Below are 22,422 nucleotides of genomic sequence, written 5' to 3'. Positions count from 1 at the left end.
AAGCGCAACGTGGACACATCCACATTTTTGAAAGAAAACAGAGGTGTTTTTTGCAAAGTGCCTACCTGTAGATTTTGGCCTGTAGCTCAGCCGCCACCTAGGGAAACCTACCAAACCTGTGCATTTCTGAAAACTAGAGACCTAGGGGAATCCAAGATGGGGTGACTTGTGTGGCTCAGACCAGATACTGTTACCCAGAATCCTTTGCAAACCTCAAAATTTGGCTAAAAAAACACATGTTCCTCACATTTCTGTGGCAGAAAATTCTGGAATCTGAGAGGAGCCACAAATTTCCTTCCACCCAGCGTTCCCCCACGTCTCCCGATAAAAGTGATACCTCACTTGTGTGGGCAGGCCTAGCGCCCGCGACAGGAAACGCCCCAAAGCGCAACGTGGACACATCCAAATTTTTGAAGGAAAACAGAGGTGTTTTTTGCAAAGTGCCTACCTGTAGATTTTGGCCTGTAGCTCAGCCGCCACCTAGGGAAACCTACCAAACCTGTGCATTTCTGAAAACTAGAGACCTAGCGGAATCCAAGATGGGTTTACTTTCTTGGCTCGGACCAGGTTCTGTTACCCAGAATCCTTTGCAAACCTCAAAATTTGGCTAAAAAAACACATGTTCCTCACATTTTTGTGGCAGAAAGTTCTGGAATCTAGGAGGAGCCACAAATTTCCTTCCACCCAGCGTTCCCCCAGGTCTCCCGATAAAAATGATACCTCACTTGTGTGGGTAGAACTAGCGCCCGCGACAGGAAACGCCCCAAAGCGCAACGTGGACACATCCAAATTTTTGAAGGAAAACAGAGGTAATTTTTGCAAAGTGCCTACCTGTAGATTTTGGCCTGTAGCTCAGCCGCCACCTAGGGAAACCTAAAAAACCTGTGCATTTCTGAAAACTAGAGACCTAGGGGAATCCAAGATGGGGTGACTTGTGTGGCTCGGACCAGGTTCTGTTACCCAGAATCCTTTGCAAACCTCAAAATTTGGCTAAAAAAACACATGTTCCTCACATTTCTGTGGCAGAAAGTTCTGGAATCTGAGAGGAGCCACAAATTTCCTTCCACCCAGCGTTCCCCCACGTCTCCCGATAAAAATGATACCTCACTTGTGTGGATTGGCCTAGCGCCCGTGACAGGACACGCCCCAAAGCACAACGTGGACACATCCAAATTTTTGAAGGAAAACAGAGGTGTTTTTTGCAAAGTGCCTACCTGTAGACTTTGGCCTGTAGCTCAGCCGCAACCTAGGGAAACCTACCAAACCTGTGCATTTCTGAAAACTAGAGACCTAGCGGAATCCAAGATGGGGTTACTTTCTTGGCTCGGACCAGGTTCTGTTACCCAGAATCCTTTGCAAACCTCAAAATTTGGCTAGCAAAAAACACATGTTCCTCACATTTCTGTGGCAGAAAGGTCTGCAATCTGTGAGGAGCCACAAATTTCCTTCCACCCAGCGTTCCCCCACGTCTCCCGATAAAAGTGATACCTCACTTGTGTGGGCAGGCCTAGCGCCCGCGACAGGAAACGCCCCAAAGCGCAACGTGGACACATCCAAATTTTTGAAGGAAAACAGAGGTGTTTTTTGCAAAGTGCCTACCTGTAGATTTTGGCCTGTAGCTCAGCCGCCACCTAGGGAAACCTACCAAACCTGTGCATTTCTGAAAACTAGAGACCTAGCGGAATCCAAGATGGGGTTACTTTCTTGGCTCGGACCAGGTTCTGTTACCCAGAATCCTTTGCAAACCTCAAAATTTGGCTAAAAAAACACATGTTCCTCACATTTTTGTGGCAGAAAGTTCTGGAATCTGGGAGGAGCCACAAATTTACTTCCACCCAGCGTTCCCCCAGGTCTCCCGATAAAAATGATACCTCACTTGTGTGGGTAGAACTAGCGCCCGCGACAGGAAACGCCCCAAAGCGCAACGTGAACACATCCAAATTTTTGAAGGAAAACAGAGGTAATTTTTGCAAAGTGCCTACCTGTAGATTTTGGCCTGTAGCTCAGCCGCCACCTAGGGAAACCTAAAAAACCTGTGCATTTCTGAAAACTAGAGACCTAGGGTAATCCAAGATGGGGTGACTTGTGTGGCTCGGACCAGGTTCTGTTACCCAGAATCCTTTGCAAACCTCAAAATTTGGCTAAAAAAACACATGTTCCTCACATTTCTGTGGCAGAAAGTTCTGGAATCTGAGAGGAGCCACAAATTTCCTTCCACCCAGCGTTCCCCCACGTCTCCCGATAAAAATGATACCTCACTTGTGTGGATTGGCCTAGCGCCCGTGACAGGACACGCCCCAAAGCACAACGTGGACACATCCAAATTTTTGAAGGAAAACAGAGGTGTTTTTTGCAAAGTGCCTACCTGTAGACTTTGGCCTGTAGCTCAGCCGCCACCTAGGGAAACCTACCAAACCTGTGCATTTCTGAAAACTAGAGACCTAGCGGAATCCAAGATGGGGTTACTTTCTTGGCTCGGACCAGGTTCTGTTACCCAGAATCCTTTGCAAACCTCAAAATTTGGCTAAAAAAACACATGTTCCTCACATTTCTGTGGCAGAAAGTTCTGGAATCTGAGAGGATCCACAAATTTCCTTCCACCCAGCGTTCCCCCACGTCTCTCGATAAAAATGATACCTCACTTGTGTGGGTAGGCCTAGCGCCGCGACAGGAAACGCCCCAAAGCGCAACGTGGACACATCCACATTTTTGAAAGAAAACAGAGGTGTTTTTTGCAAAGTGCCTACCTGTAGATTTTGGCCTGTAGCTCAGCCGCCACCTAGGGAAACCTACCAAACCTGTGCATTTCTGAAAACTAGAGACCTAGGGGAATCCAAGATGGGGTGACTTGTGTGGCTCAGACCAGATACTGTTACCCAGAATCCTTTGCAAACCTCAAAATTTGGCTAAAAAAACACATGTTCCTCACATTTCTGTGGCAGAAAGTTCTGGAATCTGAGAGGAGCCACAAATTTCCTTCCACCCAGCGTTCCCCCACGTCTCCCGATAAAAGTGATACCTCACTTGTGTGGGCAGGCTTAGCGCCCGCGACAGGAAACGCCCCAAAGCGCAACGTGGACACATCCAAATTTTTGAAGGAAAACAGAGGTGTTTTTTGCAAAGTGCCTACCTGTAGATTTTGGCCTGTAGCTCAGCCGCCACCTAGGGAAACCTACCAAACCTGTGCATTTCTGAAAACTAGAGACCTAGCGGAATCCAAGATGGGGTTACTTTCTTGGCTCGGACCAGGTTCTGTTACCCAGAATCCTTTGCAAACCTCAAAATTTGGCTAAAAAAACACATGTTCCTCACATTTTTGTGGCAGAAAGTTCTGGAATCTAGGAGGAGCCACAAATTTCCTTCCACCCAGCGTTCCCCCAGGTCTCCCGATAAAAATGATACCTCACTTGTGTGGGTAGAACTAGCGCCCGCGACAGGAAATGCCCCAAAGCGCAACGTGGACACATCCAAATTTTTGAAGGAAAACAGAGGTAATTTTTGCAAAGTGCCTACCTGTAGATTTTGGCCTGTAGCTCAGCCGCCACCTAGGGAAACCTAAAAAACCTGTGCATTTCTGAAAACTAGAGACCTAGGGGAATCCAAGATGGGGTGACTTGTGTGGCTCGGACCAGGTTCTGTTACCCAGAATCCTTTGCAAACCTCAAAATTTGGCTAAAAAAACACATGTTCCTCACATTTCTGTGGCAGAAAGTTCTGGAATCTGAGAGGAGCCACAAATTTCCTTCCACCCAGCGTTCCCCCACGTCTCCCGATAAAAATGATACCTCACTTGTGTGGATTGGCCTAGCGCCCGTGACAGGACACGCCCCAAAGCACAACGTGGACACATCCAAATTTTTGAAGGAAAACAGAGGTGTTTTTTGCAAAGTGCCTACCTGTAGACTTTGGCCTGTAGCTCAGCCGCCACCTAGGGAAACATACCAAACCTGTGCATTTCTGAAAACTAGAGACCTAGCGGAATCCAAGATGGGGTTACTTTCTTGGCTCGGACCAGGTTCTGTTACCCAGAATCCTTTGCAAACCTCAAAATTTGGCTAGCAAAAAACACATGTTCCTCACATTTCTGTGGCAGAAAGTTCTGCAATCTGAGAGGAGCCACAAATTTCCTTCCACCCAGCGTTCCCCCACGTCTCCCGATAAAAGTGATACCTCACTTGTGTGGGCAGGCCTAGCGCCCGCGACAGGAAACGCCCCAAAGCGCAACGTGGACACATCCAAATTTTTGAAGGAAAACAGAGGTGTTTTTTGCAAAGTGCCTACCTGTAGATTTTGGCCTGTAGCTCAGCCGCCACCTAGGGAAACCTACCAAACCTGTGCATTTCTGAAAACTAGAGACCTAGCGGAATCCAAGATGGGGTTACTTTCTTGGCTCGGACCAGGTTCTGTTACCCAGAATCCTTTGCAAACCTCAAAATTTGGCTAAAAAAACACATGTTCCTCACATTTTTGTGGCAGAAAGTTCTGGAATCTGGGAGGAGCCACAAATTTACTTCCACCCAGCGTTCCCCCAGGTCTCCCGATAAAAATGATACCTCACTTGTGTGGGTAGAACTAGCGCCCGCGACAGGAAACGCCCCAAAGCGCAACGTGGACACATCCAAATTTTTGAAGGAAAACAGAGGTAATTTTTGCAAAGTGCCTACCTGTAGATTTTGGCCTGTAGCTCAGCCGCCACCTAGGGAAACCTAAAAAACCTGTGCATTTCTGAAAACTAGAGACCTAGGGGAATCCAAGATGGGGTGACTTGTGTGGCTCGGACCAGGTTCTGTTACCCAGAATCCTTTGCAAACCTCAAAATTTGGCTAAAAAAACACATGTTCCTCACATTTCTGTGGCAGAAAGTTCTGGAATCTGAGAGGAGCCACAAATTTCCTTCCACCTAGCGTTCCCCCACGTCTCCCGATAAAAGTGATACCTCACTTGTGTGGGCAGGCCTAGCGCCCGCGACAGGAAACGCCCCAAAGCGCAACGTGGACACATCCACATTTTTGAAGGAAAACAGAGGTGTTTTTTGCAAAGTGCCTACCTGTAGATTTTGACCTGTAGCTCAGCCGCCACCTAGGGAAACCTACCAAACCTGTGCATTTCTGAAAACTAGAGACCTAGCGGAATCCAAGATGGGGTTACTTTCTTGGCTCGCACCAGGTTCTGTTACCCAGAATCCTTTGCAAACCTCAAAATTTGGCTAAAAAAACACATGTTCCTCACATTTTTGTGGCAGAAAGTTCTGGAATCTGGGAGGAGCCACAAATTTCCTTCCACCCAGCGTTCCCCCAGGTCTCCCGATAAAAATGATACCTCACTTGTGTGGGTAGAACTAGCGCCCGCGACAGGAAACGCCCCAAAGCGCAACGTGGACACATCCAAATTTTTGAAGGAAAACAGAGGTAATTTTTGCAAAGTGCCTACCTGTAGATTTTGGCCTGTAGCTCAGCCGCCACCTAGGGAAACCTAAAAAACCTGTGCATTTCTGAAAACTAGAGAGCTAGGGGAATCCAAGATGGGGTGACTTGTGTGGCTCGGACCAGGTTCTGTTACCCAGAATCCTTTGCAAATCTCAAAATTTGGCTAAAAAAACACATGTTCCTCACATTTCTGTGGCAGAAAGTTCTGGAATCTGAGAGGAGCCACAAATTTCCTTCCACCCAGCGTTCCCCCACGTCTCCCGATACAAATGATACCTCACTTGTGTGGGTAGGCCCAGCGCCCGCGACAGGAAACGCCCCAAAGCGCAACATGGACACATCCAAATATTTGAAAGAAAACAGAGGTGTTTTTTGCAAAGTGCCTACCTGTAGATTTTGGCCTGTAGCTCAGCCGCCACCTAGGGAAACCTACCAAACCTGTGCATTTCTGAAAACTAGAGACCTAGCGGAATCCAAGATGGGGTTACTTGTGTGGCTCGGACCAGGTTCTGTTACCCAGAATCCTTTGCAAACCTCAAAATTTGGCTAAAAAAACACATGTTCCTCACATTTCTGTGGCAGAAAGTTCTGGAATCTGAGAGGAGCCACAAATTTCCTTCCACCCAGCGTTCCCCCACGTCTCCCGATACAAATGATACCTCACTTGTGTGGGTAGGCCTAGCGCCCGCGACAGGAAACGCCCCATAGCGCAACGTGGACACATCCAAATATTTGAAAGAAAACAGAGGTGTTTTTTGCAAAGTGCCTACCTGTGGATTTTGGCCAGTAGATCAGCCGCCACCTAGGGAAACCTACCAAACCTGTGCATTTCTGAAAACTAGAGACCTAGGGAAATCCAAGATGGGGTGACTTGTGTGGCTCGGACCAGGTTCTGTTACCCAGAATCCTTTGCAAACCTCAAAATTTGGCTAAAAAAACACGTTCCTCACATTTCTGTGGCAGAAAGTTCTGGAATCTGAGAGGAGCCACAAATTTCCTTCCACCCAGCATTCCCCCACGTCTCCCGATAAAAATGATACCTCACTTGTGTGGGTAGGCCTAGCGCCCGCGACAGGAAACGCCCCAAAGCGCAACGTGGACACATCCAAATTTTTGAAGTAAAACAGAGGTGTTTTTTGCAAAGTGCCTACCTGTAGACTTTGGCCTGTAGCTCAGCCGCCACCTAGGGAAACCTACCAAACCTGTGCATTTCTGAAAACTAGAGACCTAGGGGAATCCAAGATGGGGTGACTTGTGTGGCCCAGACCAGGTTCTGTTACCCAGAATCCTTTGCAAACCTCAAAATTTGGCTAAAAAAACACATGTTCCTCACATTTCTGTGGCAGAAAGTTCTGGAATCTGAGAGGAGCCACAAATTTCCTTCCACCCAGCGTTCCCCTACGTCTCCCGATACAAATGATACCTCACTTGTGTGGGTAGGCCTAGCGCCCGTGACAGGAAACTCCCCAAAGCGCAACGTGGACACATCAAAATATTTGAAAGAAAACAGAGGTGTTTTTTGCAAAGTGCCTACCTGTAGATTTTGGCCTGTAGCTCAGCCGCCACCTAGGGAAACCTACCAACCCTGTGCATTTCTGAAAACTAGAGACCTAGGGGAATCCAAGATGGGGTTACTTGTGTGGCTCGGACCAGGTTCTGTTACCCAGAATCCTTTGCAAACCTCAAAATTTGGCTAAAAAAATACATGTTCCTCACATTTCTGTGGCAGAAAGTTCTGGAATCTGAGAGGAGCCACAAATTTCCTTCCACCCAGCATTCCCCCACGTCTCCCGATACAAATGATACCTCACTTGTGTGGGTAGGCCTGGCGCCTGCGACAGGAAACGCCCCAAAGCGCAACGTGGACACATCCAAATATTTGAAAGAAAACAGAGGTGTGTTTTGCAAAGTGCCTACCTGTAGATTTTGGCCTGTAGCTCAGCCGTCACCTAGGGAAACCTACCAAACCTGTGCATTTCTGAAAAGTAGAGAGCTTGGGGAATCCAAGATGGGGTGACTTGTGATGCTCGGACCAGGTTCTGTTACCCAGAATCCTTTGCAAACCTCAAAATTTGGCTAAAAAAACACATGTTCCTCACATTTCTGTGGCAGAAAGTTCTGGAATCTGAGAGGAGACACAAATTTCCTTCCACCCAGCGTTCCCCAACGTCTCCCGATCAAAATGATACCTCACTTGTGTGGGTAGGCCTAGCGCCCACGACAGGAAACGCCCCAAAGCGCAACGTGGACACATCCAAATTTTTGAAGGAAAACAGAGGTGTTTTTTGCAAAGTGCCTACCTGTAGATTTTGGCCTGTAGCTCAGCCGCCACCTAGGGAAACCTACCAAACCTGTGCATTTCTGAAAACTAGAGACCTAGGGGAATCCAAGATGGGGTGACTTGTGTGGCTCAGACCAGATACTGTTACCCAGAATCCTTTGCAAACCTCAAAATTTGGCTAAAAAAACACATGTTCCTCACATTTCTGAGGCAGAAAGTTCTGGAATCTGAGAGGAGCCACAAATTTCCTTCCACCCAGCGTTCCCCCACGTCTCCCGATAAAAGTGATACCTCACTTGTGTGGGCAGGCTTAGCGCCCGCGACAGGAAACGCCCCAAAGCGCAACGTGGACACATCCACATTTTTGAAGGAAAACAGAGGTGTTTTTTGCAAAGTGCCTACCTGTAGATTTTGGCCTGTAGCTCAGCCGCCACCTAGGGAAACCTACCAAACCTGTGCATTTCTGAAAACTAGAGACCTAGCGGAATCCAAGATGGGGTTACTTTCTTGGCTCGGACCAGGTTCTGTTACCCAGAATCCTTTGCAAACCTCAAAATTTGGCTAAAAAAACACATGTTCCTCACATTTTTGTGGCAGAAAGTTCTGGAATCTAGGAGGAGCCACAAATTTCCTTCCACCCAGCGTTCCCCCACGTCTCTCGATAAAAATGATACCTCACTTGTGTGGGTAGGCCTAGCGCCCGCGACAGGAAACGCCCCAAAGCGCAACGTGGACACATCCACATTTTTGAAAGAAAACAGAGGTGTTTTTTGCAAAGTGCCTACCTGTAGATTTTGGCCTGTAGCTCAGCCGCCACCTAGGGAAACCTACCAAACCTGTGCATTTCTGAAAACTAGAGACCTAGGGAAATCCAAGATGGGGTGACTTGTGTGGCTCGGACCAGGTTCTGTTACTCAGAATCCTTTGCAAACCTAAAAATTTGGCTAAAAAAACACATGTTCCTCACATTTCTGTGGCAGAAAGTTCTGCAATCTGAGAGGAGCCACAAATTTCCTTCCACCCAGCGTTCCCCCACGTCTCCCGATACAAATGATACCTCACTTGTGTGGGTAGGCCTAGCACCCACGACAGGAAACGCCCCAAAGCGCAACGTGGACACATCCAAATTTTGGAGAGAAAACAGAGGTGTTTTTTGCAAAGTGCCTACCTGTAGATTTTGGCCTGTAGCTCAACCGCCACCTAGGGAAACCTACCAAACCTGTGCATTTCTGAAAACTAGAGACCTAGGGGAATCCAAGATGGGGTTACTTGTGTGGCTCGGACCAGGTTCTGTTACCCAGAATCCTTTGCAAACCTCAAAATTTGGCTAATAAAATATATGTTCCTCACATTTCTGTGGCAGAAAGTTCTGGAATCTGAGAGGAGCCACAAATTTCCTTCCACCCAGCGTTCCCCCACGTCTCCCGATAAAAATGATACCTCACTTGTGTGGGTAGGCCTAGCGCCTGCGACAGGAAACGCCCCAAAGCGCAACGTGGACACATCCAAATATTTGAAAGAAAACAGAGGTGTGTTTTGCAAAGTGCCTACCTGTAGATTTTGGCCTGTAGCTCAGCCGCCATCTAGGGAAACCTACCAAACCTGTGCATTTCTGAAAAGTAGGGAGCGAGGGGAATCCAAGATGGGGTGACTTGTGTGGCTCGGACCAGGTTCTGTTACCCAGAATCCTTTGCAAACCTCAAAATTTGGCTAAAAAAACACATGTTCCTCACATTTCTGTGGCAGAAAGTTCTGGAATCTGAGAGGAGCCACAAATTTCCTTCCACCCAGCGTTCCCCCACGTCTCCCGATAAAAATGATACCTCACTTGTGTGGATTGGCCTAGCGCCCGTGACAGGACACGCCCCAAAGCACAACGTGGACACATCCAAATTTTTGAAGTAAAACAGAGGTGTTTTTTGCAAAGTGCCTACCTGTAGACTTTGGCCTGTAGCTCAGCCGCCACCTAGGGAAACCTACCAAACCTGTGCATTTCTGAAAACTAGAGACCTAGCGGAATCCAAGATGGGGTTACTTTCTTGGCTCGGACCAGGTTCTGTTACCCAGAATCCTTTGCAAACCTCAAAATTTGGCTAGCAAAAAACACATGTTCCTCACATTTCTGTGGCAGAAAGTTCTGCAATCTGAGAGGAGCCACAAATTTCCTTCCACCTAGCGTTCCCCCACGTCTCCCGATAAAAGTGATACCTCACTTGTGTGGGCAGGCCTAGCGCCCGCGACAGGAAACGCCCCAAAGCGCAACGTGGACACATCCAAATTTTTGAAGGAAAACAGAGGTGTTTTTTGCAAAGTGCCTACCTGTAGATTTTGGCCTGTAGCTCAGCCGCCACCTAGGGAAACCTACCAAACCTGTGCATTTCTGAAAACTAGAGACCTAGCGGAATCCAAGATGGGGTTACTTTCTTGGCTCGGACCAGGTTCTGTTACCCAGAATCCTTTGCAAACCTCAAAATTTGGCTAAAAAAACACATGTTCCTCACATTTTTGTGGCAGAAAGTTCTGGAATCTGGGAGGAGCCACAAATTTACTTCCACCCAGCGTTCCCCCAGGTCTCCCGATAAAAATGATACCTCACTTGTGTGGGTAGAACTAGCGCCCGCGACAGGAAACGCCCCAAAGCGCAACGTGGACACATCCAAATTTTTGAAGGAAAACAGAGGTAATTTTTGCAAAGTGCCTACCTGTAGATTTTGGCCTGTAGCTCAGCCGCCACCTAGGGAAACCTAAAAAACCTGTGCATTTCTGAAAACTAGAGACCTAGGGGAATCCAAGATGGGGTGACTTGTGTGGCTCGGACCAGGTTCTGTTACCCAGAATCCTTTGCAAACCTCAAAATTTGGCTAAAAAAACACATGTTCCTCACATTTCTGTGGCAGAAAGTTCTGGAATCTGAGAGGAGCCACAAATTTCCTTCCACCCAGCGTTCCCCCACGTCTCCCGATAAAAATGATACCTCACTTGTGTGGATTGGTCTAGCGCCCGTGACAGGACACGCCCAAAAGCACAACGTGGACACATCCAAATTTTTGAAGGAAAACAGAGGTGTTTTTTGCAAAGTGCCTACCTGTAGACTTTGGCCTGTAGCTCAGCCGCCACCTAGGGAAACCTACCAAACCTGTGCATTTCTGAAAACTAGAGACCTAGCGGAATCCAAGATGGGGTTACTTTCTTGGCTCGGACCAGGTTCTGTTACCCAGAATCCTTTGCAAACCTCAAAATTTGGCTAACAAAAAACACATGTTCCTCACATTTCTGTGGCAGAAAGTTCTGCAATCTGAGAGGAGCCACAAATTTCCTTCCACCCAGCGTTCCCCCACGTCTCCCGATACAAATGATACCTCACTTGTGTGGGTAGGCCTAGCGCCCGCGACAGGAAACGCCCCAAAGCGCAACGTGGACACATCCAAATTTTTGAAGGAAAACAGAGGTGATTTTTGCAAAGTGCCTACCTGTAGATTTTGGCCTGTAGCTCAGCCGCCACCTAGGGAAACCTACCAAACCTGTGCATTTCTGAAAACTAGAGACCTAGGGGAATCCAAGATGGGGTGACTTGTGTGGCTCAGACCAGATACTGTTACCCAGAATCCTTTGCAAACCTCAAAATTTGGCTAAAAAAACACATGTTCCTCACATTTCTGTGGCAGAAAGTTCTGGAATCTGAGAGGAGCCACAAATTTCCTTCCACCTAGCGTTCCCCCACGTCTCCCGATAAAAGTGATACCTCACTTGTGTGGGCAGGCCTAGCGCCTGCGACAGGAAACTCCCCAAAGCGCAACGTGGACACATCCACATTTTTGAAGGAAAACAGAGGTGTTTTTTGCAAAGTGCCTACCTGTAGATTTTGGCCTGTAGCTCAGCCGCCACCTAGGGAAACCTACCAAACCTGTGCATTTCTGAAAACTAGAGACCTAGCGGAATCCAAGATGGGGTTACTTTCTTGGCTCGGACCAGGTTCTGTTACTCAGAATCCTTTGCAAACCTCAAAATTTGGCTAAAAAAACACATGTTCCTCACATTTTTGTGGCAGAAAGTTCTGGAATCTGGGAGGAGCCACAAATTTCCTTCCACCCAGCGTTCCCCCAGGTCTCCCGATAAAAATGATACCTCACTTGTGTGGGTAGAACTAGCGCCCGCGACAGGAAACGCCCCAAAGCGCAACGTGGACACATCCAAATTTTTGAAGGAAAACAGAGGTAATTTTTGCAAAGTGCCTACCTGTAGATTTTGGCCTGTAGCTCAGCCGCCACCTAGGGAAACCTAAAAAACCTGTGCATTTCTGAAAACTAGAGACCTAGGGGAATCCAAGATGGGGTGACTTGTGTGGCTCGGACCAGGTTCTGTTACCCAGAATCCTTTGCAAACCTCAAAATTTGGCTAAAAAAACACATGTTCCTCACATTTCTGTGGCAGAAAGTTCCGGAATCTGAGAGGAGCCACAAATTTCCTTCCACCCAGCGTTCCCCCACGTCTCCCGATAAAAATGATACCTCACTTGTGTGGATTGGTCTAGCGCCCGTGACAGGACACGCCCAAAAGCACAACGTGGACACATCCAAATTTTTGAAGGAAAACAGAGGTGTTTTTTGCAAAGTGCCTACCTGTAGACTTTGGCCTGTAGCTCAGCCGCCACCTAGGGAAACCTACCAAACCTGTGCATTTCTGAAAACTAGAGACCTAGCGGAATCCAAGATGGGGTTACTTTCTTGGCTCGGACCAGGTTCTGTTACCCAGAATCCTTTGCAAACCTCAAAATTTGGCTAACAAAAAACACATGTTCCTCACATTTCTGTGGCAGAAAGTTCTGCAATCTGAGAGGAGCCACAAATTTCCTTCCACCCAGCGTTCCCCCACGTCTCCCGATACAAATGATACCTCACTTGTGTGGGTAGGCCTAGCGCCCGCGACAGGAAACGCCCCAAAGCGCAACGTGGACACATCCAAATTTTTGAAGGAAAACAGAGGTGATTTTTGCAAAGTGCCTACCTGTAGATTTTGGCCTGTAGCTCAGCCGCCACCTAGGGAAACCTACCAAACCTGTGCATTTCTGAAAACTAGAGACCTAGGGGAATCCAAGATGGGGTGACTTGTGTGGCTCAGACCAGATACTGTTACCCAGAATCCTTTGCAAACCTCAAAATTTGGCTAAAAAAACACATGTTCCTCACATTTCTGTGGCAGAAAGTTCTGGAATCTGAGAGGAGCCACAAATTTCCTTCCACCTAGCGTTCCCCCACGTCTCCCGATAAAAGTGATACCTCACTTGTGTGGGCAGGCCTAGCGCCCGCGACAGGAAACGCCCCAAAGCGCAACGTGGACACATCCACATTTTTGAAGGAAAACAGAGGTGTTTTTTGCAAAGTGCCTACCTGTAGATTTTGGCCTGTAGCTCAGCCGCCACCTAGGGAAACCTACCAAACCTGTGCATTTCTGAAAACTAGAGACCTAGCGGAATCCAAGATGGGGTTACTTTCTTGGCTCGGACCAGGTTCTGTTACTCAGAATCCTTTGCAAACCTCAAAATTTGGCTAAAAAAACACATGTTCCTCACATTTTTGTGGCAGAAAGTTCTGGAATCTGGGAGGAGCCACAAATTTCCTTCCACCCAGCGTTCCCCCAGGTCTCCCGATAAAAATGATACCTCACTTGTGTGGGTAGAACTAGCGCCCGCGACAGGAAACGCCCCAAAGCGCAACGTGGACACATCCAAATTTTTGAAGGAAAACAGAGGTAATTTTTGCAAAGTGCCTACCTGTAGATTTTGGCCTGTAGCTCAGCCGCCACCTAGGGAAACCTAAAAAACCTGTGCATTTCTGAAAACTAGAGAGCTAGGGGAATCCAAGATGGGGTGACTTGTGTGGCTCGGACCAGGTTCTGTTACCCAGAATCCTTTGCAAATCTCAAAATTTGGCTAAAAAAACACATGTTCCTCACATTTCTATGGCAGAAAGTTCTGGAATCTGAGAGGAGCCACAAATTTCCTTCCACCCAGCGTTCCCCCACGTCTCCCGATAAAAATGATACCTCACTTGTGTGGATTGGCCTAGCGCCCGCGACAGGAAACGCCCCAAAGCGCAACGTGGACACATCCAAATTTTTGAAGGAAAACAGAGGTGTTTTTTGCAAAGTGCCTACCTGTAGATTTTGGCCTGTAGCTCAGCCGCCACCTATGGAAACCTACCAAACCTGTGCATTTCTGAAAACTAGAGACCTAGCGGAATCCAAGATGGGGTTACTTTCTTGGCTCGGACCAGGTTCTGTTACCCAGAATCCTTTGCAAACCTCAAAATTTGGCTAAAAAAACACATGTTCCTCACATTTCTGTGGCAGAAAGTTCTGGAATCTGAGAGGAGCCACAAATTTCCTTCCACCCAGCGTTCCCCCACGTCTCCCGATACAAATGATACCTCACTTGTGTGGGTAGGCCTAGCGCCCGCGACAGGAAACGCCCCAAAGCGCAACATGGACACATCCAAATATTTGAAAGAAAACAGAGGTGTTTTTTGCAAAGTGCCTACCTGTAGATTTTGGCCTGTAGCTCAGCCGCCACCTAGGGAAACCTACCAAACCTGTGCATTTCTGAAAACTAGAGACCTAGCGGAATCCAAGATGGGGTTACTTGTGTGGCTCGGACCAGGTTCTGTTACCCAGAATCCTTTGCAAACCTCAAAATTTGGCTAAAAAAACACATGTTCCTCACATTTCTGTGGCAGAAAGTTCTGGAATCTGAGAGGAGCCACAAATTTCCTTCCACCCAGCGTTCCCCCACGTCTCCCGATACAAATGATACCTCACTTGTGTGGGTAGGCCTAGCGCCCGCGACAGGAAACGCCCCATAGCGCAACGTGGACACATCCAAATATTTGAAAGAAAACAGAGGTGTTTTTTGCAAAGTGCCTACCTGTGGATTTTGGCCAGTAGATCAGCCGCCACCTAGGGAAACCTACCAAACCTGTGCATTTCTGAAAACTAGAGACCTAGGGAAATCCAAGATGGGGTGACTTGTGTGGCTCGGACCAGGTTCTGTTACCCAGAATCCTTTGCAAACCTCAAAATTTGGCTAAAAAAACACGTTCCTCACATTTCTGTGGCAGAAAGTTCTGGAATCTGAGAGGAGCCACAAATTTCCTTCCACCCAGCATTCCCCCACGTCTCCCGATAAAAATGATACCTCACTTGTGTGGGTAGGCCTAGCGCCCGCGACAGGAAACGCCCCAAAGCGCAACGTGGACACATCCAAATTTTTGAAGTAAAACAGAGGTGTTTTTTGCAAAGTGCCTACCTGTAGACTTTGGCCTGTAGCTCAGCCGCCACCTAGGGAAACCTACCAAACCTGTGCATTTCTGAAAACTAGAGACCTAGGGGAATCCAAGATGGGGTGACTTGTGTGGCCCAGACCAGGTTCTGTTACCCAGAATCCTTTGCAAACCTCAAAATTTGGCTAAAAAAACACATGTTCCTCACATTTCTGTGGCAGAAAGTTCTGGAATCTGAGAGGAGCCACAAATTTCCTTCCACCCAGCGTTCCCCTACGTCTCCCGATACAAATGATACCTCACTTGTGTGGGTAGGCCTAGCGCCCGTGACAGGAAACTCCCCAAAGCGCAACGTGGACACATCAAAATATTTGAAAGAAAACAGAGGTGTTTTTTGCAAAGTGCCTACCTGTAGATTTTGGCCTGTAGCTCAGCCGCCACCTAGGGAAACCTACCAACCCTGTGCATTTCTGAAAACTAGAGACCTAGGGGAATCCAAGATGGGGTTACTTGTGTGGCTCGGACCAGGTTCTGTTACCCAGAATCCTTTGCAAACCTCAAAATTTGGCTAAAAAAATACATGTTCCTCACATTTCTGTGGCAGAAAGTTCTGGAATCTGAGAGGAGCCACAAATTTCCTTCCACCCAGCATTCCCCCACGTCTCCCGATACAAATGATACCTCACTTGTGTGGGTAGGCCTGGCGCCTGCGACAGGAAACGCCCCAAAGCGCAACGTGGACACATCCAAATATTTGAAAGAAAACAGAGGTGTGTTTTGCAAAGTGCCTACCTGTAGATTTTGGCCTGTAGCTCAGCCGTCACCTAGGGAAACCTACCAAACCTGTGCATTTCTGAAAAGTAGAGAGCTTGGGGAATCCAAGATGGGGTGACTTGTGATGCTCGGACCAGGTTCTGTTACCCAGAATCCTTTGCAAACCTCAAAATTTGGCCTAAAAAAACGCATGTTCCTCACATTTCTGTGGCAGAAAGTTCTGGAATCTGAGAGGAGACACAAATTTCCTTCCACCCAGCGTTCCCCAACGTCTCCCGATCAAAATGATACCTCACTTGTGTGGGTAGGCCTAGCGCCCGCGACAGGAAACGCCCCAAAGCGCAACGTGGACACATCCAAATTTTTGAAGGAAAACAGAGGTGTTTTTTGCAAAGTGCCTACCTGTAGATTTTGGCCTGTAGCTCAGCCGCCACCTAGGGAAACCTACCAAACCTGTGCATTTCTGAAAACTAGAGACCTAGGGGAATCCAAGATGGGGTGACTTGTGTGGCTCAGACCAGATACTGTTACCCAGAATCCTTTGCAAACCTCAAAATTTGGCTAAAAAAACACATGTTCCTCACATTTCTGTGGCAGAAAGTTCTGGAATCTGAGAGGAGCCACAAATTTCCTTCCACCCAGCGTTCCCCCACGTCTCCCGATAAAAGTGATACCTCACTTGTGTGGGCAGGCTTAGCGCCCGCGACAGGAAACGCCCCAAAGCGCAACGTGGACACATCCAAATTTTTGAAGGAAAACAGAGGTGTTTTTTGCAAAGTGCCTACCTGTAGATTTTGGCCTGTAGCTCAGCCGCCACCTAGGGAAACCTACCAAACCTGTGCATTTCTGAAAACTAGAGACCTAGCGGAATCCAAGATGGGGTTACTTTCTTGGCTCGGACCAGGTTCTGTTACACAGAATCCTTTGCAAACCTCAAAATTTGGCTAAAAAAACACATGTTCTTCACATTTTTGTGGCAGAAAGTTCTGGAATCTAGGAGGAGCCACAAATTTCCTTCCACCCAGGGTTCCCCCAGGTCTCCCGATAAAAATGATACCTCACTTGTGTGGGTAGAACTAGCGCCCGCGACAGGAAATGCCCCAAAGCGCAACGTGGACACATCCAAATTTTTGAAGGAAAACAGAGGTAATTTTTGCAAAGTGCCTACCTGTAGATTTTGGCCTGTAGCTCAGCCGCCACCTAGGGAAACCTAAAAAACCTGTGCATTTCTGAAAACTAGAGAGCTAGGGGAATCCAAGATGGGGTGACTTGTGTGGCTCGGACCAGGTTCTGTTACCCAGAATCCTTTGCAAATCTCAAAATTTGGCTAAAAAAACACATGTTCCTCACATTTCTATGGCAGAAAGTTCTGGAATCTGAGAGGAGCCACAAATTTCCTTCCACCCAGCGTTCCCCCACGTCTCCCGATAAAAATGATACCTCACTTGTGTGGATTGGCCTAGCGCCCGCGACAGGAAACGCCCCAAAGCGCAACGTGGACACATCCAAATTTTTGAAGGAAAACAGAGGTGTTTTTTGCAAAGTGCCTACCTGTAGATTTTGGCCTGTAGCTCAGCCGCCACCTATGGAAACCTACCAAACCTGTGCATTTCTGAAAACTAGAGACCTAGCGGAATCCAAGATGGGGTTACTTTCTTGGCTCGGACCAGGTTCTGTTACCCAGAATCCTTTGCAAACCTCAAAATTTGGCTAAAAAAACACATGTTCCTCACATTTCTGTGGCAGAAAGTTCTGGAATCTGAGAGGAGCCACAAATTTCCTTCCACCCAGCGTTCCCCCACGTCTCCCGATACAAATGATACCTCACTTGTGTGGGTAGGCCTAGCGCCCGCGACAGGAAACGCCCCAAAGCGCAACATGGACACATCCAAATATTTGAAAGAAAACAGAGGTGTTTTTTGCAAAGTGCCTACCTGTAGATTTTGGCCTGTAGCTCAGCCGCCACCTAGGGAAACCTACCAAACCTGTGCATTTCTGAAAACTAGAGACCTAGCGGAATCCAAGATGGGGTTACTTGTGTGGCTCGGACCAGGTTCTGTTACCCAGAATCCTTTGCAAACCTCAAAATTTGGCTAAAAAAACACATGTTCCTCACATTTCTGTGGCAGAAAGTTCTGGAATCTGAGAGGAGCCACAAATTTCCTTCCACCCAGCGTTCCCCCACGTCTCCCGATACAAATGATACCTCACTTGTGTGGGTAGGCCTAGCGCCCGCGACAGGAAACGCCCCATAGCGCAACGTGGACACATCCAAATATTTGAAAGAAAACAGAGGTGTTTTTTGCAAAGTGCCTACCTGTGGATTTTGGCCAGTAGATCAGCCGCCACCTAGGGAAACCTACCAAACCTGTGCATTTCTGAAAACTAGAGACCTAGGGAAATCCAAGATGGGGTGACTTGTGTGGCTCGGACCAGGTTCTGTTACCCAGAATCCTTTGCAAACCTCAAAATTTGGCTAAAAAAACACGTTCCTCACATTTCTGTGGCAGAAAGTTCTGGAATCTGAGAGGAGCCACAAATTTCCTTCCACCCAGCATTCCCCCACGTCTCCCGATAAAAATGATACCTCACTTGTGTGGGTAGGCCTAGCGCCCGCGACAGGAAACGCCCCAAAGCGCAACGTGGACACATCCAAATTTTTGAAGTAAAACAGAGGTGTTTTTTGCAAAGTGCCTACCTGTAGACTTTGGCCTGTAGCTCAGCCGCCACCTAGGGAAACCTACCAAACCTGTGCATTTCTGAAAACTAGAGACCTAGGGGAATCCAAGATGGGGTGACTTGTGTGGCCCAGACCAGGTTCTGTTACCCAGAATCCTTTGCAAACCTCAAAATTTGGCTAAAAAAACACATGTTCCTCACATTTCTGTGGCAGAAAGTTCTGGAATCTGAGAGGAGCCACAAATTTCCTTCCACCCAGCGTTCCCCTACGTCTCCCGATACAAATGATACCTCACTTGTGTGGGTAGGCCTAGCGCCCGTGACAGGAAACTCCCCAAAGCGCAACGTGGACACATCAAAATATTTGAAAGAAAACAGAGGTGTTTTTTGCAAAGTGCCTACCTGTAGATTTTGGCCTGTAGCTCAGCCGCCACCTAGGGAAACCTACCAACCCTGTGCATTTCTGAAAACTAGAGACCTAGGGGAATCCAAGATGGGGTTACTTGTGTGGCTCGGACCAGGTTCTGTTACCCAGAATCCTTTGCAAACCTCAAAATTTGGCTAAAAAAATACATGTTCCTCACATTTCTGTGGCAGAAAGTTCTGGAATCTGAGAGGAGCCACAAATTTCCTTCCACCCAGCATTCCCCCACGTCTCCCGATACAAATGATACCTCACTTGTGTGGGTAGGCCTGGCGCCTGCGACAGGAAACGCCCCAAAGCGCAACGTGGACACATCCAAATATTTGAAAGAAAACAGAGGTGTGTTTTGCAAAGTGCCTACCTGTAGATTTTGGCCTGTAGCTCAGCCGTCACCTAGGGAAACCTACCAAACCTGTGCATTTCTGAAAAGTAGAGAGCTTGGGGAATCCAAGATGGGGTGACTTGTGATGCTCGGACCAGGTTCTGTTACCCAGAATCCTTTGCAAACCTCAAAATTTGGCTAAAAAAACACATGTTCCTCACATTTCTGTGGCAGAAAGTTCTGGAATCTGAGAGGAGACACAAATTTCCTTCCACCCAGCGTTCCCCAACGTCTCCCGATCAAAATGATACCTCACTTGTGTGGGTAGGCCTAGCGCCCGCGACAGGAAACGCCCCAAAGCGCAACGTGGACACATCCAAATTTTTGAAGGAAAACAGAGGTGTTTTTTGCAAAGTGCCTACCTGTAGATTTTGGCCTGTAGCTCAGCCGCCACCTAGGGAAACCTACCAAACCTGTGCATTTCTGAAAACTAGAGACCTAGGGGAATCCAAGATGGGGTGACTTGTGTGGCTCAGACCAGATACTGTTACCCAGAATCCTTTGCAAACCTCAAAATTTGGCTAAAAAAACACATGTTCCTCACATTTCTGTGGCAGAAAGTTCTGGAATCTGAGAGGAGCCACAAATTTCCTTCCACCCAGCGTTCCCCCACGTCTCCCGATAAAAGTGATACCTCACTTGTGTGGGCAGGCTTAGCGCCCGCGACAGGAAACGCCCCAAAGCGCAACGTGGACACATCCAAATTTTTGAAGGAAAACAGAGGTGTTTTTTGCAAAGTGCCTACCTGTAGATTTTGGCCTGTAGCTCAGCCGCCACCTAGGGAAACCTACCAAACCTGTGCATTTCTGAAAACTAGAGACCTAGCGGAATCCAAGATGGGGTTACTTTCTTGGCTCGGACCAGGTTCTGTTACACAGAATCCTTTGCAAACCTCAAAATTTGGCTAAAAAAACACATGTTCTTCACATTTTTGTGGCAGAAAGTTCTGGAATCTAGGAGGAGCCACAAATTTCCTTCCACCCAGGGTTCCCCCAGGTCTCCCGATAAAAATGATACCTCACTTGTGTGGGTAGAACTAGCGCCCGCGACAGGAAATGCCCCAAAGCGCAACGTGGACACATCCAAATTTTTGAAGGAAAACAGAGGTAATTTTTGCAAAGTGCCTACCTGTAGATTTTGGCCTGTAGCTCAGCCGCCACCTAGGGAAACCTAAAAAACCTGTGCATTTCTGAAAACTAGAGACCTAGGGGAATCCAAGATGGGGTGACTTGTGTGGCTCGGACCAGGTTCTGTTACCCAGAATCCTTTGCAAACCTCAAAATTTGGCTAAAAAAACACATGTTCCTCACATTTCTGTGGCAGAAAGTTCTGGAATCTGAGAGGAGCCACAAATTTCCTTCCACCCAGCGTTCCCCCACGTCTCCCGATAAAAATGATACCTCACTTGTGTGGATTGGCCTAGCGCCCGTGACAGGACACGCCCCAAAGCACAACGTGGACACATCCAAATTTTTGAAGGAAAACAGAGGTGTTTTTTGCAAAGTGCCTACCTGTAGACTTTGGCCTGTAGCTCAGCCGCCACCTAGGGAAACCTACCAAACCTGTGCATTTCTGAAAACTAGAGACCTAGCGGAATCCAAGATGGGGTTACTTTCTTGGCTCGGACCAGGTTCTGTTACCCAGAATCCTTTGCAAACCTCAAAATTTGGCTAGCAAAAAACACATGTTCCTCACATTTCTGTGGCAGAAAGTTCTGGAATCTGAGAGGAGCCACAAATTTCCTTCCACCCAGCATTCCCCCACGTCTCCCGATACAAATGATACCTCACTTGTGTGGGTAGGCCTGGCGCCTGCGACAGGAAACGCCCCAAAGCGCAACGTGGACACATCCAAATATTTGAAAGAAAACAGAGGTGTGTTTTGCAAAGTGCCTACCTGTAGATTTTGGCCTGTAGCTCAGCCGTCACCTAGGGAAACCTACCAAACCTGTGCATTTCTGAAAAGTAGAGAGCTTGGGGAATCCAAGATGGGGTGACTTGTGATGCTCGGACCAGGTTCTGTTACCCAGAATCCTTTGCAAACCTCAAAATTTGGCTAAAAAAACACATGTTCCTCACATTTCTGTGGCAGAAAGTTCTGGAATCTGAGAGGAGACACAAATTTCCTTCCACCCAGCGTTCCCCAACGTCTCCCGATCAAAATGATACCTCACTTGTGTGGGTAGGCCTAGCGCCCGCGACAGGAAACCCCCCAAAGCGCAACGTGGACACATCCAAATTTTTGAAGGAAAACAGAGGTGTTTTTTGCAAAGTGCCTACCTGTAGATTTTGGCCTGTAGCTCAGCCGCCACCTAGGGAAACCTACAAAACCTGTGCATTTCTGAAAACTAGAGACCTAGCGGAATCCAAGATGGGGTTACTTGTGTGGCTCGGACCAGGTTCTGTTACCCAGAATCCTTTGCAAACCTCAAAATTTGGCTAAAAAAACACATGTTCCTCACATTTCTGTGGCAGAAAGTTCTGGAATCTGAGAGGAGCCACAAATTTCCTTCCACCCAGCGTTCCCCCACGTCTCCCGATACAAATGATACCTCACTTGTGTGGGTAGGCCTAGCGCCCGCGACAGGAAACGCCCCATAGCGCAACGTGGACACATCCAAATATTTGAAAGAAAACAGAGGTGTTTTTTGCAAAGTGCCTACCTGTGGATTTTGGCCAGTAGATCAGCCGCCACCTAGGGAAACCTACCACACCTGTGCATTTCTGAAAACTAGAGACCTAGGGAAATCCAAGATGGGGTGACTTGTGTGGCTCGGACCAGGTTCTGTTACCCAGAATCCTTTGCAAACCTCAAAATTTGGCTAAAAAAACACGTTCCTCACATTTCTGTGGCAGAAAGTTCTGGAATCTGAGAGGAGCCACAAATTTCCTTCCACCCAGCATTCCCCCACGTCTCCCGATACAAATGATACCTCACTTGTGTGGGTAGGCCTAGCGCCCGCGACAGGAAACGCCCCAAAGCGCAACGTGGACACATCCAAATTTTTGAAGTAAAACAGAGGTGTTTTTTGCAAAGTGCCTACCTGTAGACTTTGGCCTGTAGCTCAGCCGCCACCTAGGGAAACCTACCAAACCTGTGCATTTCTGAAAACTAGAGACCTAGGGGAATCCAAGATGGGGTGACTTGTGTGGCCCAGACCAGGTTCTGTTACCCAGAATCCT

The sequence above is a fragment of the Pleurodeles waltl genome, chromosome 3_1, assembly GCF_031143425.1.
Source record: "Pleurodeles waltl isolate 20211129_DDA chromosome 3_1, aPleWal1.hap1.20221129, whole genome shotgun sequence".
NCBI classification, from domain to species: domain Eukaryota; kingdom Metazoa; phylum Chordata; class Amphibia; order Caudata; family Salamandridae; genus Pleurodeles; species Pleurodeles waltl.
The sequence above is the reverse complement of the archived record's forward strand: the minus strand, read 5'-3'. Positions refer to the sequence as shown.